Source organism: Pinus tabuliformis, chromosome Q (assembly GCF_031772625.1).
Source record: "Pinus tabuliformis cultivar Carrire ecotype Pingquan chromosome Q, CPIR1, whole genome shotgun sequence".
In the NCBI taxonomy this organism is placed as follows: Eukaryota; Viridiplantae; Streptophyta; class Pinopsida; order Pinales; family Pinaceae; genus Pinus; species Pinus tabuliformis.
This window is the reverse complement of record NC_142296.1, coordinates 1278571569-1278589225: the sequence shown is the minus strand read 5'-3', so window position 1 is coordinate 1278589225 and position 17657 is coordinate 1278571569.

Genomic DNA, 17657 nt, shown 5'->3' with positions numbered 1-17657 from the left:
CCTGTAGAACAGCTGGCTGCTTCTAAGCTCGGAGGGGAGATGGATTGGAGCTCGGAGCTACGGTGGGAATTACGAGGAAGGTCCCCAAGACTGTGGACATCCTCTCCTAAAAACCAGCAGTGCCACCTCATTGTCCCCTTGTCTCCTTTTTCGTGTCTTTTCTCCCTTTAAATGCAAAAAACCTGAAAGCATCAAGCATTAGTCACGTAGATAATATGTCTACCCTTCTTCCTACAAACAACATGAACAAACTAAGAAATGCATGCATAAGCAATAAAATATGAATGGTTTGAGCAAGTAGAATAGGCCAAAATGAGCCCAAATTGTACCAAAATTGGGGCTCATCAGCATCCATCTGTTAACTCTGGACTCCTCGACTACTTGCCAGACTTCCTCCTTGATTATATCCTAGAAGTTGTGAAAGAAGTCCGATGTGAAGCCGTCTGGTCCGGCTGCTTTCCCAACTTTGAGCTGTCGCATAGCTGTCTCCACTTCCTGTAAAGAAATATGCCTAAGGAGTATTTAATTGTGTTCCTTAGTTACGATCTTAGGAATAATCTTGATGATCTTCTCTATAGCTGGCAGTCGATCAGTCTCCGTTTCCTGATGCACCCTCTGAAAGTGGGTGAGGAGTTCCTGTTCTATATCTTCATGCTTCTCTAGATGTTCCCCTTGTCAATTTTGGAGGAGAGTAATGTTTTTGTGGATTCTTCGTTGGATAGTGGTATGGTGGAAGAACTTTGTATTGCGTTCGCCCTCTTTAAGCCATCGGATCCTCGCTTTTTGTCTCCAAAGAATCTCTGCCTGTCTTTCCCTTTCTGAGATCTGCGTTTGTAGTTGACGTTCCTGTTCTGCTATGGTTTCGGATCTGCCTTCAGCTATGATTCTCTGCTATAATTTCTGCATTTCTTGTTCAAGAGTGTTTTGCGCCTGAAAGATATTGCCGAAGGTAAAGTGATTCCACTGTTTTATCTTTTCCTTGATATGTTTTAGCTTTTGTTGGAGCTTGTACATTTTTTTTTTGGACAAATTCGATTGCTATTATAAATATGAAAAAATGAGGGAGACTGAGCTCCTGAAATACATGCTGAGGTGCCAAGAAGAGCTAGGGAAGAAGGAGTTACAACTTAAACAAAATTCCTCCTTAATCCTGCCTTTTGGGCTTCTAAAAACCAAAGACCAAAGGTAAATCCTAACAAACTACAGTAGTAAATAACAACATTTACAAAGCATATCAATCTATATTACTGTGGTTGATGTGTCGAGCAGTGGACTCTTTAGTTTTGTCGTCGGTGCCGACTTGCTTCAAGCTTGACAAACTTGTTGGAGCTGCGTTTTTCTTTTCTGTTGTTCCTTTTCCGCTGTTCCATTTTTTCTGTTGTTCCTTTTCTGTTGTTCTGTTTTTTTTGTTGTTCCTTTTCTGCTGTATTTTCTGCTGTTCCGTTTTTTCTACTGTACCTTTTCTACTGTTCCATTTTTTTTGTTGTTCCTTTTCTGCTATATTTTCTACTGTTCCTTTTCTGTTGTTCCTTCGGGAAAACGGAACATCAGAAACCAAAGGTATAACGAATGAGCTGAGATGTTGTTCAGATCTAGGAGGTCTCTTCATTATGGTATACGCTGAAATGATTCCACGTCGTTGCAGATAAGGCAGCCCAGTGATCCGGCACAAGCTTTGTTGGCTTGACTATCTGCAATTTTATTGCGCGATCGCAAAACATTATAGTAGCGCACATCTTTCATGGTGTGTCCTAAAATTTGGCACCATCTGATAATCTGTTGAAGCAGAGCATTGGGCAGATCCCTGTTCTGAACCATTGCACTGACGACTATCGCCGAGTCTCCCAATATCGTGATTGTGTCTATACCAAGCTTCCCAAGTTGGATAAGACCTTGGTAAAGGGCCAGGTCTTCTACTATGTTATTGGAAGTGTGGCCAAGACCCCACTCGTATGAGAGTATGTTATCCCAATTAGCATTAAAAATAACTCCTCCTGCCCCTGCTACCCCAGGATTCAACTTTGAGGCCCCATCGAAACAGAGATAATGCCTATTGTTGTTTTTAAGCCAACCTACAAATTCTTCCTCTTTTAGCCTGATCTTCCAGTTAGGGGAAACATTGTTGTTTCTATTGCTAGCAGCGTTGCCCTTCTGATTGCTGGTGTTTTGGTCTAACAGGTGTCCAATGAAAATGCGTTCTTCTATGTTGAGTTCACTGACATTTATACTTCTCGGATTCTTAACTGAGATGATCTCAAGGGCAAGACTCCTTGCCTTGGTGCAAAGCCTTCTAACAATTGAGTCCTTATCCTTAAAAACCTTTCGATTTCATGCCAGCCAAATATTCCATAGCATATTGTGGGGAAGAATGTCCCAGACTCTCTTCACTGTGTTATTTTTCCTGTGCTGCCAGGGGTAGTTTTTTTTCCATTTGTAAATAATTTCTCCTATGGTGTTTTGGGTGTTCCATGGGATTTGATTGTTATGAGACAAGTTCCTCCAGCAGTTGATGGCAAAAGGGCATTCAATAAAGAGATGATGCATTGATTCTTCAACAGCTAAGCAGTTAGGACAACGAGAGGGGCCATTAATTCCCCTCTTTTGCAAATTTTCGGCCGTGAGGGTTTTCCCTTTGAGGAGGGTCCAGAGAAAAAACTTGATTTTTGGAATTGCCTCAGATTTCCAAACCACCTTCCAGTGGTGCCAACTTGGCATGGGGTAGCTGATGTTGCAAATATAATGGTGAGTAGCTTGGATGGTGTAAGAGGATCCGGATGGGTCCCAATGAAACACATCAAGATTGTTCTTTTTGATAGGGGCTATACTGTGCAAAAGGGATTGAAGGACAGAAAGACTTGCATTAAAATAATGGGTATGGCTGGGAAGGCCCAACCTGACCAAAGAAGGGTGTGAGGATCCCATTGGGAGATCTGGTCCAGGTAATGAATGCTTATTCTTTCAAAAAAGGAAAGGATAGGGTGGACTCCCCCATGTCTATTTATTGGCTGCTAACCCATGATTCTGTCTACTCGAATATTTATGCTTGCACCTCCCTTGGGGATTTTTGAAGTATTTTGAGCAATTAGTGGAATTTATCTCTTGCATAGTCGCCAAATTTTGGAGGATTCTCTATTGGGAATATCTCGATCAAGAAGCTGCTGTGTAGGAAAATTGAGGTATTTAATTTCCAGAACTTTTTTCCACCATGCTAAGAGTCCAGTAATGAGTCTCCAGACAATTTTGCCTCCAAAGGCTAAGTTGAGAAATTTAGGAGATCTAATTCCAATACCTCCTCGATCTTGGGGCTAGATCACCTGCTTCCAATTAATCAAGTTGAATTTCCTTTTATCATTTTCCCCCCCTTGCCATAGGAATTGGCGAAGGATGATTTCCATTTTGTTGTGGAAGGAGGCTGAAGCTTGAAGAAGAGAAAAATGATATAGGGGGAGAGAAGATATACCTGACTTAAGAAGAGTGAGGCACCCAGCTGGGTTGAGCCTAATAGATCCCCACTGCTGCACTTTTCTTTTCATTTTGTCGACTACTGTGTCCTAGACTTCTTCTCTCAAAGGTCCAACAATTACAAGCATGCCCAAGTAAGAGAAGTTAGTCCAATCGTACTTGCATGTGACTCCAAAGATGATGGCGATATTGTGAAGCACTTGTACTGTTGTGTTCCAGCGATATATGCAGCTTTTCAAATTATTTACCATTCCGCCAGAGTAGCTCATGTATTTGTCAAGGAGAGATTTGAAGCACTTGGCTATTGTGGTGGAGGCCCCTCCAATCAGCAGGGTGTCATCGAAAAATTGTGAATGATTTATGTTCTTGACCCCATCCCCAAATTTTATTCCTGTGATTAAGCCAACCCTCCCGCTGAATTCCAACGCTCTGCTGAAGGATTCATCCATTAGAATGAAGAGATAAAGTGAGAGGGGGGGAAACCTTATCGGAGGCCTCTGGAGGATTGGAAAACTTCTCAAGGTCTGCCATTTACAAGAGGGGAGATCCATGGCCCCGAAATGTAGGCTCGAATGAGGTTGAGAAAGTGGTCATCAAATCCCATCTTCTTCAAAGCTGCCAAGAGGAAGGAGTGTCTCACTCTGTCAAATGCATTGGCCAGATCAAGCTTGAGGATAAACCCTTTCTCTTTTCTGGTTTGACTCGAATGGATGGCTTCTTGCACAAGTAAAATGGAATCAGTTATTTGTCTATTGGCTAAGAATCCCCCTTGATTTTCAGAAATGAGAGAAGGGAGCAAAGGCTTTAGGCGAGTAGCAATGATTTTTGTCAAGATTTTATAGGAGGAGTTATAGAGTGATATGGGCCTAAAATGAGCAAAGGAAGATGGCCTATTTTCTTAGGGGATGAGTGCTAGATGAGTAGCATTGGTATATCCTCCTATTTTGCCTTTTCGTTGGATCCAATTGAGCATTTTTGTCAAGTCCTTTTTAATAATTCCCTAGAATGCTCGATAAAAGAAGATGGGAAAGCCATTTGGTCCTAGGGCTTTATCACGTTGAAGAGTCCAGATTGATCTCCTGATTTCCTCCTCGTCTATCTCCTTGCTTAAAATGTCATTCATTTCCCTACTTATCCCTGTTGGGAGATGCTGCAATAAATCTGTATAATCCTCTGCTTCCTTTGTTTCAGTTAGCAGGTCCCAATAGTGATCTATAGCAGCTCTTCGAATGGTTTCCTGAGTGCTTTGTCTATCACCTTCTACATCTTGTAACCATAATTGTCTCGACTTGAGCCTCCATTTTGTTTCCTCTGCTCTGTTAACTCAGTATAGCTGTAAGTAGAGTTCATTTTCCTGCTATTTGTTCTCTTGGGAAAGGCCATTATCCTCTATTGATCTTTGGATATTCTCCAGATTGTTCTTAATTTCTTTTTTTACCTGCTCTGGTTCTTGATACTTTGTTTTAGCGCATTCTTTGATGGCTTGTTTTGTTTTTCGTAGTTTTGTTTCCCAAATGAAACCGGGAGAGCCTTCCACGTGTTGGATCCAAGAGCTGTAAACAATTCTTGCAACTGCTGGTATATCATTCCAGAGAGAACTATATCTGAATGGAATGGGCCCAAGTGGCCTATGATTTTCCAGCGTTAGAGTTATTGGGAAGTGGTCAGAGGTAGAGCACGTTAGAATGTTAACATATCAGATGGAGAAAGCATAGAGAAGTGTAATATTGATGAGAATTCTATCCAATCACTCCATGATGTTACCAGCACCCATCCTGTGGTTGTTCCAGGTGTATCTACAGTTTTTTGGAGGGACATCCATAAGATCATGCTCCTGCATGATATTTTCCAACTGTATTCTATATGGATCAGGCGTAAAACTACCTCCCCTTTTCTCATTGGCGTGGAGGATTAAATTAAAGTCACCTCCTAGAATAATGTTAGTGTTCTCTTCTGCATCCAGACTATCTTTTAGATCATGCCAACAACTATCCTTATCTCTGCAGTGATTCGGCACATAGATGTTGTAGATGATAATGGCTTGCTGATCTGCTTTATTTACGAGAGTTGTTTTTGATCCAATGTTGATTTATTGTTTCCGAAATACAGTTCCATATACCTTGATTCCAAATTGTTGCTCTTCCTCCTGAGGCTCCTCTTGCCTCACTAATGCTTCCTCTATATTGTCTTTGTTGCTCAATGACTTTATTCATTTCCTTGTGGTTTTGTTTTGTTTCTTGTAACATAATAATTCCTGGCTTCTCAGAAATGATAAGATCCCTTGGGGCTGCTACCTTAGAGGGGTGCCCAAGTCCCCTGATGTTCCAAGATAATATTTTCATCATTGGATATGCGGTATGCGGGGAGGTGCTCACCCCCCTTGGTCCTTGTTGATTTCTTTTTTGTCATGCTGCCCCAGGATATAAGTTTCTATGGGTGTCTGCGTTCCCATTGCTATGTCCTTTTGCGTGTTGTCATCCCTGTGCTGCTTAGCAGATTTCCTGCCTGGGCCAGGTTTCTTGGAGGGTTCACTAGAACCCCCGTGATCTTTAGATGAGATTCTGGTGATTATGTTGGGGGGAAGATGAAGAAGAGGATGAGAGGAAATAGTAAGAGGCAATGAGGATTCGATAGTGTCTTAGCATTGGCTTTCAGGGAGAGGGGGCTCCTAGGGATCAGGAGGAGAGTTGGGGGATGAGGGGTCTTCTTCCTCCAAAGATTCGAAGGGGTTTGATCTAGATGGTAATGGCTGAGTCAATATGGGAGGGGGGCACAAGGATGCAACTTGGATTTCTGGGGGAGGCCTTGGTTTTGGGCCAGACTGTTTGGGGTTTGCTTTCTTTTTTTTGACTTGTTCCCATGTGTCTTCACTGGCTCCAGCATTTTCATTCATTTCATTTTCTTTTAGTTTACTACACCTATTAGCAAAATGACCATATTCATGGCATACCTTACATTTGAACGGGATTTGTTCGTAGTCCAGCTACCGAATATGGGTCCATTGGTCCACTTTGATCTTGATTGCTTCCGGAAGGCCCTTTCCTAAGTCGACTTCAACACAGATCCTTCCACATGCGTGCATGTTGTCCTTTGGTTCGCATCTGTCAATGTACTTTCCGACAGCGTTCCCAATGGCTTTGACTAATTCATCTCCCCAACAATGAAGAGGGAGATGGGGCAAGAAAATCCAAACTGGGACTGCATTAGGTATATCCATTTCTAGGTTGAAGTCAGGGGACTATCTGTTCGGATAGAGATCTCTCAAATCCATGAAGTAGGGACGATTTCTAAAGATGAGATTCCGGTCTTCTTTGGTTTCAAAGAGGAATGTGTAGTAACCCCTTCCATAGAATCTTATTGCGATTTTTCCTTGGATGTTTGTGTTCCTGTTGTGCTCCACCCATTTCTGTACAGCTCTGGGAGAGGGCCACAGGCTAGTAAATTGTCCAACTAGACCTCTCTCTACTAGAGAGATCGCTGCCTTCCTTGGGAGACTAGGGGGAAGGGAGATTTCTGGGATGTCAGCCAGTTTCTTGACAAACTTTGAAGCTATGGGTTTGTTTCGGATGGTAACATTTTCAGAAATGAGAGAGGTGAAGATCTCAGCCTGGTCTTCATTGTCTTGCATCTAGGAGGGGTCAATCCCAGCCATGGAAAGGCTAGAAGGGATCCAGTCGCAACACTGGCCAGAGGAGGAGGGCAGAGCCCAACTGCGGGGGTGCCAAGGAGGAAGACTAGAGGCCCAGCAGCAGGGGCTACCAGGTGGGAGGCCTGCGGAGGGCCGCAAAAGGTGAGGTTGCAGGGGCGCGAGAGATCCAGTTCAAAATCTCGCGCGCGATCAAAAGGTCGACATTGGAACTTGTACATGTTTGCACCTTCTGGTGGTGTGAAACTTCTCCATGTCTCTGTTATCAGGTTATGAAAATCGGGGTGCTTCAGCCAAAAGGCTTCAAAGCGAAAGGGCCTGCGAACATTGTCTCCCAGTCTTTGCCAGTGAAGCCTAATAGGCCAATGATCCGAGCCAGAGAGTGGCAATATAGAGGCCAAGAGATCCCCACCAAGATGTATTGCATTATTAGAGATCAGGAATCTGTCTAACTGAGATGCAATTTGGTGGGCATCTACATGCTTATTGTTTCAAGTATAAACTCCATTGTTGAATTCCATATATATAAGCCTGTTGTTATGAATGTAGTTTTTGAAGTGCGTGCTTTCACAGTCCAGCTTGATCCATCCTCCTTTTTTTTCCTCCAATCTTGTTATCATGTTGAAGTCCCCTCTTATGATTCAAAGTGGGTGGGATCTTTCTGAGTTGATCTGAGTTAGGGTGTTCAGTGTGTCTACTTTGTTTGTTGCCTCCTCAGGGAAGTAGACATTAGTTAAGTGTCCATGAACATTTGTCCCTGTTAAATGAAACTTGGCCTGAATAAAGTGCTTACTGGCATGTATGTTGGTAAGTGTTATAGCTCTATCATCCCAAACAATGGCTAGCCCTCCTCACGCTCCCATGGCTTCCACCGCCACTTCTTTGGTTCCTGGCCACGCTTTGGCAAGGATCTGATCCAACGTTGTGGAATTACACTTGGTCTCCTGCAAGAAGAGAATTTGAGGCTTTTCCTATTGTAGCATGTTCTTTATTAATCATCCCTTCCCCAAGTTGTTGAGCCCTCTAATGTTCCATGAGATGAGCTTCATGATTCACGATTGGGAAGGGGATTATAGTATTTGGTGAGCTTGGAGTATCTTCTAGATTCCACCAGCATCTCCCCTATGCAGATGGTTCTCTGAAGATCGGTTTTCCATCCTCGTTCTTGTTGTCTTTGAAGATATTTCTTCCATCCCACTGACTACCAGTTTGGACGCCTAATGATCTTTGCTTCTGTGCTCTTGAGAGAATTACTTCTAAGTTCTCTAGCTGTCGCTCAGGAATTTTGTCATATTCCTTTTTCTTACAAGCCTGTTCAAGTCCCAGTATATCTAGATCTTCGATGTCAAAGCTCTCCGGTTCCTCTTCCATGTGCTATAGTATTTACTGCTCTTCCTCTGAATCATCTACAATCGTGAGCTGCATCTGAGTGCTATCTACCTCCATACCTTGAGCAGTCCTTTTCTGCATGTTACTGGGAGAGGGAGTTTTGGTGTCCGTGGGTTGCTTAGAAGTGAGGGCTTTCTTTGAGCTTGATGGAGCAGAATGGGAGGAAGTCTTAGGAATGGCTTTAGGTTGTTTCTGATTATCTAAAATATGAACCTTCAGCTGGAGCAGGATTTCAAAGCTGTTGCTTGTTGAAGGCAAGGAGGTGCTGGTGACAGTTTTTTTGACTGAGGTAGAGGGCTTTTTATGGGTCTTTTTGCGATTGGGAACTTTTTTGAACCCATCTGGGTCAGATTTGTCCATTGAAGGGGTGGTCATGGATTTCATATTGGAGGGTCAGTCACGGAATAAATGGCCCAGGGCGTGGCATTTTCGACAGTGGAATGGTACATGCTCATAATCTATTGTTTGTAACCATTCATAATCATCATGGTAGAGGCTTACCATGTCCGGGAGAGCTTTGCTGAGGTGCATGTATACATAGATCCGTGCATAGGAGGTGTATCACTTCAGCTTTGTCTCCTCTCCCACTTTGATGAATTAGCCTAAACCATTCCTAATGTCTCGCAAAGAGTCTTCGTCCCAATACTCCAGAGGGAGAGAATAAAGGCACAACCACACTGGGGCCCAGCTCAGATCTTCTTTGTCCAGGTTAAAGCGTTCAATCCATCCTCTTAGGTACATCCCTGCTGTGTTGAAGAAATATGGTCCTCCATCCAATACCCTGTTTCGGTCCTCCAGACAATTGAAAATGGCAATAAAGAAGCCCTTAGGCCCTAACTACAGTGTTATATGCCCTTTTGGCTTCCATTTGGCTGCGATCCAGCCGTCCAAAGCTTTCTCCGTTGGCCAAAGGCCTATGAAATTTCCTATCAAAGCATGATCCCTCATAAACTGGATCTGAGTGTTGATGCGCTGACTTGGGAGCTTGATTTTGGGTCTGTCAATGGCTACCGGCTTGCAGGTGTTTGACGTCACTCGTGGTTCTTCATTTTTGTTGTTATTCGTTGGTGTATTTTCATTCTCTGTTGCTGTATCTTTCGGATGGTCCATCCTGACATTTTCAGTTTGTCGCAGGTCATTTTCCGTATCAGTGGGGGGAGGCATCATTTCCTCCCCCTGAGGGGATTCCATTGCACGATAGTTGTTCCTTATTGTGCTATAGCTGCCTTATGGCTGAAGGTTAATGGTAGAACAACGCAGTCTGTGAAGGTCTGCTAGTTGCAGAGCAGTGTCAAACCCTAAGCGCTCCGCTCTCCATTTTCTTTTTTTTGACATAAACAGTCAGTTTTTATTTAAATTTCGGCAAATCAGCTACCGAGGACTTTAACACTGAAACCCTATATTTCCTTGTTATAGTCAGTGGGGAAAGAATATTTTGCTTTTGAATAGTCTGTTGAATGAGTTACACTATGAATGCAGATAGAGGCTTGAAAAATAACTTGATTTGGTTTCAGAATGGTGCCTTGAAATTCCGTTGCTTTTGCTTTCTGTGATGTAGCTCTGCTCCCTAGCTTGCAGAGAGGAGATCCAACGCGTCGAAGTGCCGGATCATCCCAAGAATCACTGTGTTTTCTTTTTGAAATGTCCGGCAGAGTGTTATATAGTGTTCAAGAATGCCAAGAGCAGTAAATTGGCCTTGAAGAGGCCCTCGTGAACTCCCCAGCACCTACCCAGACACAGCAGTGAGTTCCAACGATGAACAGAGATCGAAAATGCCATGGTTGCGTTCTGAATTTTCCCTTGTGGATGAGTCCGTGTTTCCTAACAACAGCCAGCTCAAAATGGTTTGGTCCTGAAGTCTGGACAGTTTGAATCAACGAAATGCTCAAAGGAACAGAGGCCCAGACAACTCCAAAATTAAGGAATGCTGCAGTCCGATTCAACATCATTTACTAACAGAGGTCTCCTGCTCCTGAGAGAGCCTAGGTTGGCTGCCAAGTCCACCTATGAGTTTAACTTCCTCAGAACATGATAGAAGGAGATTTTGTGGAACTTGGGCAACATTAGTCTACTTTTTTTTAGGATGGGGGCTAACTGCACCTGAGAAGGGATCTTTTGAGAGTTCATAGCCTGTATAATTAGTCTGGAGTCTCCAAAGACTGAGATGGAGAGGAGATTCCTCTTGATAGCCAGAATTAGACCTTGCCACAGAGCAAGAGCCTCTGCTTGTAGAAATTTTGAATAATAAACACTTATTCACAGATATTATCCCGATTATACACTATTGCGGAATACATGCATAATACATAACCTCCTCTACGTTGATCATCAATTTAGCAGCATTAAAAACAATGAAACATCAATCGCATGCACACATTAACACAGTATGTAACCCGGGGAAAGCATGCAACTGAAAACCCCACACTATCTGTATATTATAATGATTGAGAACATGTAACAATACATAGTACAATACTCCTCACAAGTACTCAGTACTATCTCCAGCTATTACACACAAAACTAGCTCAGATCTGAACAAGTCACAGGTTCAAATCTCCTCCGCTGCTTTGCCTGCCTCCACTGCACAATGCCTTGTGAAAATCGCGTGAGCACAAGCTACAATTGCCTTGATATTGGCCCACACTGCGCAATCCTCATTGGCATAACTCAATCCCATGCATGTGCAAATCTCATGCAAAACTGATAGTCACAACTCACCCTTTCACTTACCTCTAACACCTGTCTCTGTTGAACTATCCATGCACTGAGTTAACTAATGTATTCTTTAGTTTCTTTATGAGTTAATAATTAGTGAATTAATTAACAATCAATTCACACAACTCATCACTAGTGTATTCTTTAGTTAAACTAAATACAACTAGTTCAACTAAGTCAAACTGAACACAACTCCATCAACTCCACATCCAACTCCATAGAACTCACATGCATGAGTTCTAACTGAAGTCCTCCATGCAATAGCTCAACTAACACATAAGAAACCACGTGATTCCTTTTTTCAGCTGCATGTGCCACATCCGTAGCTCGAACTGAAGTGCTCCAAGAGAATAAGATAATGTTTAGAGTCCAAATATTACTAAGGGCTAATAATATTTGACTGTTTCTATTTTTAGCCTGGCAGTCTAAAAATAGACTTTGATCACTCCGTTGTGAACTAAAAATAGAAGTCCATCTATTTTCCCAACATGACCAATCATCCATAAACAGCATCCTGCAACTCATAGACCATGATCCATATTTCTAAAAATAGACATAGTCTAAAAATAGACTTTGCGCCCAAAAATAGCCTACGGACCATCTTAGTGAAGGCGACTCCTTTCCACTAAGCTCCATCATCTTGTTGCATTTTCAACACTCCCTCTCAACAAGATATGGATTATCAGCAACCCCTATCCTGCAACTCTGGAATGTTCTGCATGCAACACATTTGCCCGGTCCACTTGCTCCAACAACACTTGGAACAAAAAAACACTCCCAACTGACCACTTTGTTGGGCTAGGAACATACTCTGATGCTAAAGCTCTACCTGCTGCTAACAAGTGCTCCCTCTCTGACATCTTCGCTACTGCAACATCTCCATGCATCTCGCACCATTGCACACCTCTCTGTGCCACCTAGCACTGTGCAAAACACTTATGCCTCTCGCATTGCTGCAGCCTGCTAGCTATGCGTTGTCCTGGGATTCCCTACACTGTCGCTCTCTCTGCCGCTCCATCTACATCTGTCTCTACCCAATCAGTCAGTTCTTGCTACTCCACATCGGGGCTCCCATAGCAAGTTCTCATCCAAGAGGTTGGGTACCTCAAGGATCCTACCCCTCCTCCTTGAGGCAATCAATCCACATCACCCCACCTCCTACCTGGAGGTATGGCTGCATGCGATCCCTCAGCCCACCTGGCTCGAAGTTTCCCCCTACTAGAGGTCTCTGCATGAGTAGATGTCTCTACTCGATCTCCTCTCATCTTCCCTTGTTGTGGCTGCTCCACAACCTCCTGAAGCTGCTGCACCAATCGTGGCTCCTCCACAATTGTCTGAGACTTCTTCTGGCTCTGCATGTTGAGAGGTAATATACACTCCCTCTCAACCACCAAGTCTCCATCAGTTGCCTCGCTGCTCAAGGCTTTGCATGCATCTTGAACCTCAAGAGCATACAGGTTCTTGACCCATGAACCAATCTGCTTCACCTATCTAGTGATGATGTGTCTAAGGAAAACCTTTCCCTTACTAAAGACTACACCATAACCTCTGTCTTCTAGCATCGTGATTGACACCAAGTTTCTCTTCAGTCTTGGTACATACTTGAAATTGGTCAAGGTAAGGCAAGCTCCATGCTCCCTCTAAAAAATAACCGTGCCTACACCTGAGACACTATACTTCTCATCATTACCCATCGCTATGAGTATCTGGAGATCTTTCTCCTCCAAAGTACTGAACAAACTCTTGTCACCGGTCATGTGGAAAGAAGCTCTACTGTCAAGAAACCAACCACTTCCCACCATGGATGAAACCATGCACGCGAAGAGTGTGAAATCCAACTCAAACTGTGAAGTAAGTGCCTCACCTTCAGATCCTTCCCCGGATCCCTTCTTGGATTTCCTCCGTGGACAATTTAAAGCATAATGGCCCACCTCATGACAACGAAAGCATCTCACTTTCGATTTGTCAACCTTCTTCCCATCATTGGAAGAACTGGATTCGGAAAGAGAACCATTCTCCTTCCCCTTCTTTGCTTTGGCAGCCAAAGAGCAATTTTCTTCATTAGATTCCTTTGATGAAGATCCGTCCCTGGTATTCCGCCTGGTCTCCTCTTGCACAAGATCAGACCAAAGTCTCTCCCATCTTGGAAATTTCTCCTGACCATTGACAGAGTCATGATAGGAATGCCAACTCTTCGGAAGACCAAGGAGAGCCAAGCTCACCAAGTCCTCATCATCAACAGTCACCCCCACACTTCCCAGCTCATCCCGGCATTGGGTGAACTTCGTGAGATACCTGGGCATACTGTCTCCATTCTCACACTTAATGTTTCTGAGTTTATCCTTGAGTGCCAACTTCCTCTGGTCGCTCTTGATTTGGAATAGATCTGTCAATGCTTTCCACATCAAGTATGGAGAAGCCTTTCCATGCAGGCTGGACACAATGTGATCCTTCACGCCCTCCAACAGAATCCTTCGACACTTTGCTGTCTTCTTTTGCCAAACCTCAACGTGAGCAGCATCAATAGGCTTTGGGACCTCAGCCTCTATGAACTCCTTCAGCCCATTTTCATCTAACACTTCCTCCATCCTATCTTTCCATGCAATATAATTCGAGCTGCCCTCAAGAGCATACTCCAATCACAATCCGTTGAAAGACATTTCAACTTTGACACCAAGAAATCACTGCTGCAAATTTGAATTCCACCAGCTCAAAACTCAACCGCTTCTGATCTAAAATTCGTGAGAACAATTTATTTCTCGTACAGAGATTGACTGTATGGGCTTTTACTGGATATCTCAACTTCCAAAGGAAGGATGAATCCAGAGCCTACCTGGCCCGATTACAAACTCTGCCTGAAGAAATAAAATGTAAACACTTTCTGAATAATAGATCTAATGATCAACTCCGCTCTGATACCATGTAGAAATTTTGAATAATAAACACTTATTCATAGAGATTATCCCGATTATACACTATTGCATAATACATGCATAATACATAACCTCCTCTACATTGATCATCAATTTAGCAGCATTAAAAACAATGAAACATCAATCGCATGCACACATTAACACAGCATGTAACTTGGGGAAAGCATACAGCTGAAAACCCCACACTATCTATATATTATAATGATTGAGAACATGTAACAATACATAATACAATACTCGTCACAAGTACTCAGTACTATCTCCACCTGTTACACACAAAACTAGCTCAGATCCAAACAAGTCACAGGTTCAAATCTCCTCCGCTGCTTTGCCTGCCTCCACTGCACAATGCCCTGTGAAAATCACATGAGCACAAGCTACAATTGCCTTGATATTGGCCCACACTGTGCAATCCTCATTGGCATAACTCAATCCCATGCATGTGCAAATCTCATGCACAACTGATAGTCACAACTCACCCTTTCACTTACCTCTAACACCTGTCTCTGTTGAACTGTCCATGCACTGAGTTAACTGATGTATTCTTTAGTTTCTTTATAAGTTAATAATTAGCAAATTAATTAACAATCAATTCACACAACTCATCACTAGTGTATTCTTTAGTTAGACTAAATACAACTAGTTCAACTAAGTCAAACTGAACACAACTCCATCAACTCCACATCCAACTCCACAGAACTCACATGCATGAGTTCTAACTGAAGTCCTCCATGCAATAGCTCAACTAACACATAAGAAACCACGTGATTCCTTTTTTCAGTTGCATGTGCCACATCCATAGCTCGAACTGAAGTGCTCCAAGAGAATAAGATAATGTTTAGAGTCCAAATATTACTAAGGGCTAATAATATTTGACTGTTTCTATTTTTAGCCTGGCAGTCTAAAAATAGACTTTGATCACTCTGCTGTGAACCAAAATATAAGTCCATCTATTTTCCCAACATGACCAATCATCCATAAACAACATCCTGCAACTCATAGACCATGATCCATATGTCTAAAAATAGACATAGTCTAAAAATAGACTTTGCGCCAAAAATAGCCTACGGACCAACTTAGTGAAGATGACTCCTTTCCACTAAGCTCCATCATCTTGTTGCATTTTCAACACTGCTCTGTTGTTTGTTTCATGCCCCAGACCCCAAGCAAAGCACAGCTCAGTTGAGCCACTTGGGCTTAAGATAACTCCCCCGCCACCCGCCTTTCCTGGGTTACCTTTAGAGGCCCCATCGAAGAATAGGCAGTGATCATCCAAAGTAGATCTCCATTTGATGAATTCCTATTCTTCCAGATGAATTTCCCAATGAGAAGGGGCTTTAGCAGGAGGAATGGATCTATTCTGATGATTTGGAACAAGCTCTTTTAACCATTGATCTTCCTCACTGTCCAGAATCATGCCATTTCTTATGGTGGGTTTGGTTTCTAAGGCCTCCCCCAACAGAGCTTTGATCTTAGTGATAATTCTGACCAGGTCACAACTCTCCTCCCTAAATATTCTATTGTTCCTGTCCAACCAAAGTTTCCAGCATGTGAATTTGGGGATCCACATATAGCCAGTCTTGAGAAGGCTTTTTTTGGAGTGACAGAACGGGGATAACTTGGCCCAGTTTCTTAGCAGGTCCTGAATATTTCCTGGAAGCTCTATTTTGTCAAGTCCTAACATCAGGACACCCTTCCAAACTTCTTGAGCAAAGGGGCACAATAAGAAGAGGTGGTTAGTCGTTTCTTCATCTGATGCACAAAGAGGGCACCTGGAGGGACCTTCCATTCCATGCTTCCTCAGGTTATCTCTAGTGAGGATACTCTTATGCGCTAGAGTCCAGCAAAAGAAGTTAATTTTGGGGAGAGCAGGAAAAGACCAAATAAATTTCCATTGAGTTGGCTCTCGGGGGACGCTAGGGACAGCCATCATACTTTTGTAACCTTCTGCTACTGAGTAAGAGCCTGAAAGAGAACCCCACCCTCTTTTGTCCTTAGAAGAGGCCTTTAAGGGTGATTTTCCATGGAGCAAATCCAACAATAAATTGGCTTCACCATCCAGCCAATGAGGGACCTCCCCCAAATTCCAACCCTCCCATAGACTTTCTGCATCATTTGTCCAATTGGAGATGTCCCAAAGGGTTTCTAGATTGCTGGCCTGAAGCCAAGCTCTGATATTTTCTAGTTCTGCCATCTGATTCAAGGGCTGATCTCCAAGAATCGAATCTTCCCAAATTTTTATTTTTTTCCCATTACCTGGGATCCAATAAAGCTTATGACTGAAAAGTTTCAAAGCTATGAGACAGAGTTTGAAAATTGGTGATCCTTTGGAAATTCTAGGAGGCTAGTCTAAGCACCTCAAATGCTGCCCATGAAAATATTTTTTCCACAGAACTCTCTTGCTCCAACTAGGATTCCCAAAAACAATGTTCCAAAGGAGCTTGGATCCCAGAGCAAGATCTTGGGCTGCAGATCCCGCATTTGGAGACCTCCTTCCAAGAATGGCTTCTTAATAATGTCCCAATTAACTAAATGGAGCCTTCTTTCATTATTTTTCCCTCCCTCCCACAGAAATATTCTCAGGAGACCATCCACTTTACTAATAAAGGTTTTAGGGGCTAGTAGAATGGAGTTCTGATAAACTGGGAGACTTATGAGAATAGATTTCATAAGGATTACCTTCCTAGCATTATTCAACCATGAAGCTCCCCAAGCTTGTATTCTGAGTTTTAGCTTGTCTAGCAGGGGCATCCAGTGAGCTACCTTAGGATTTGATTTGAAGATTGGGATCCCAAGATACTTAAATGACTCCTAGGTCAGGGTTCTTCCCATTTCTAATAGCCTTGTTATGTCTGTCAAATCTTTGATCGAGCAATTCCATCCATAGATCGTGCTTTTTAGATAGTTAATCTTGCTGCCCGAAACCTCCCTATAAATGTCCATCTCCTTCTTGAAGGTTCTAGCAGAATTTATGCTAGCTTCTCCAAGCAATAATGTATCATCAGCAAACTAGGCATGATTTATGTCTTTAACATTGTGAGCCACTCTCAGGCCTGGCAGAGTTTGGATCTGTTGATAGTAGTCTAGCTGGAAGCTGAGCACCGAAGCTTGAATGGCATAAAGAAGCAGGGACAAAGGGCAACCTTGTCTTAGCCCCCTCGAGGCCTAGAAAAATTCCGTTGAATGACCATTAACCAGAGGCGTTATCCAAGGGAAGGCAATGCAGGCTTTCACCCAAATTATGAGAACTTTTGAGAAGCCAAATTTCTCCATCACATAAAACAAGAAATCATGTCTCACCCTGTCAAAGGCATTTGTCAAATCTAGCTTAATCACCATGCCTTTCTCTTTTCGATGACAGCTTGAATGAATTGCTTCTTGCACCAACACAATATTGTCAAGAATCTTTCTCCCTTTTATGAATCCTCCTTGGTTTTCAGGGATGATGACCAACAGAATTTTCTTAATACGGTTGGCTATTATTTTTTTAATCAGCTTATAACTTGTAGGCC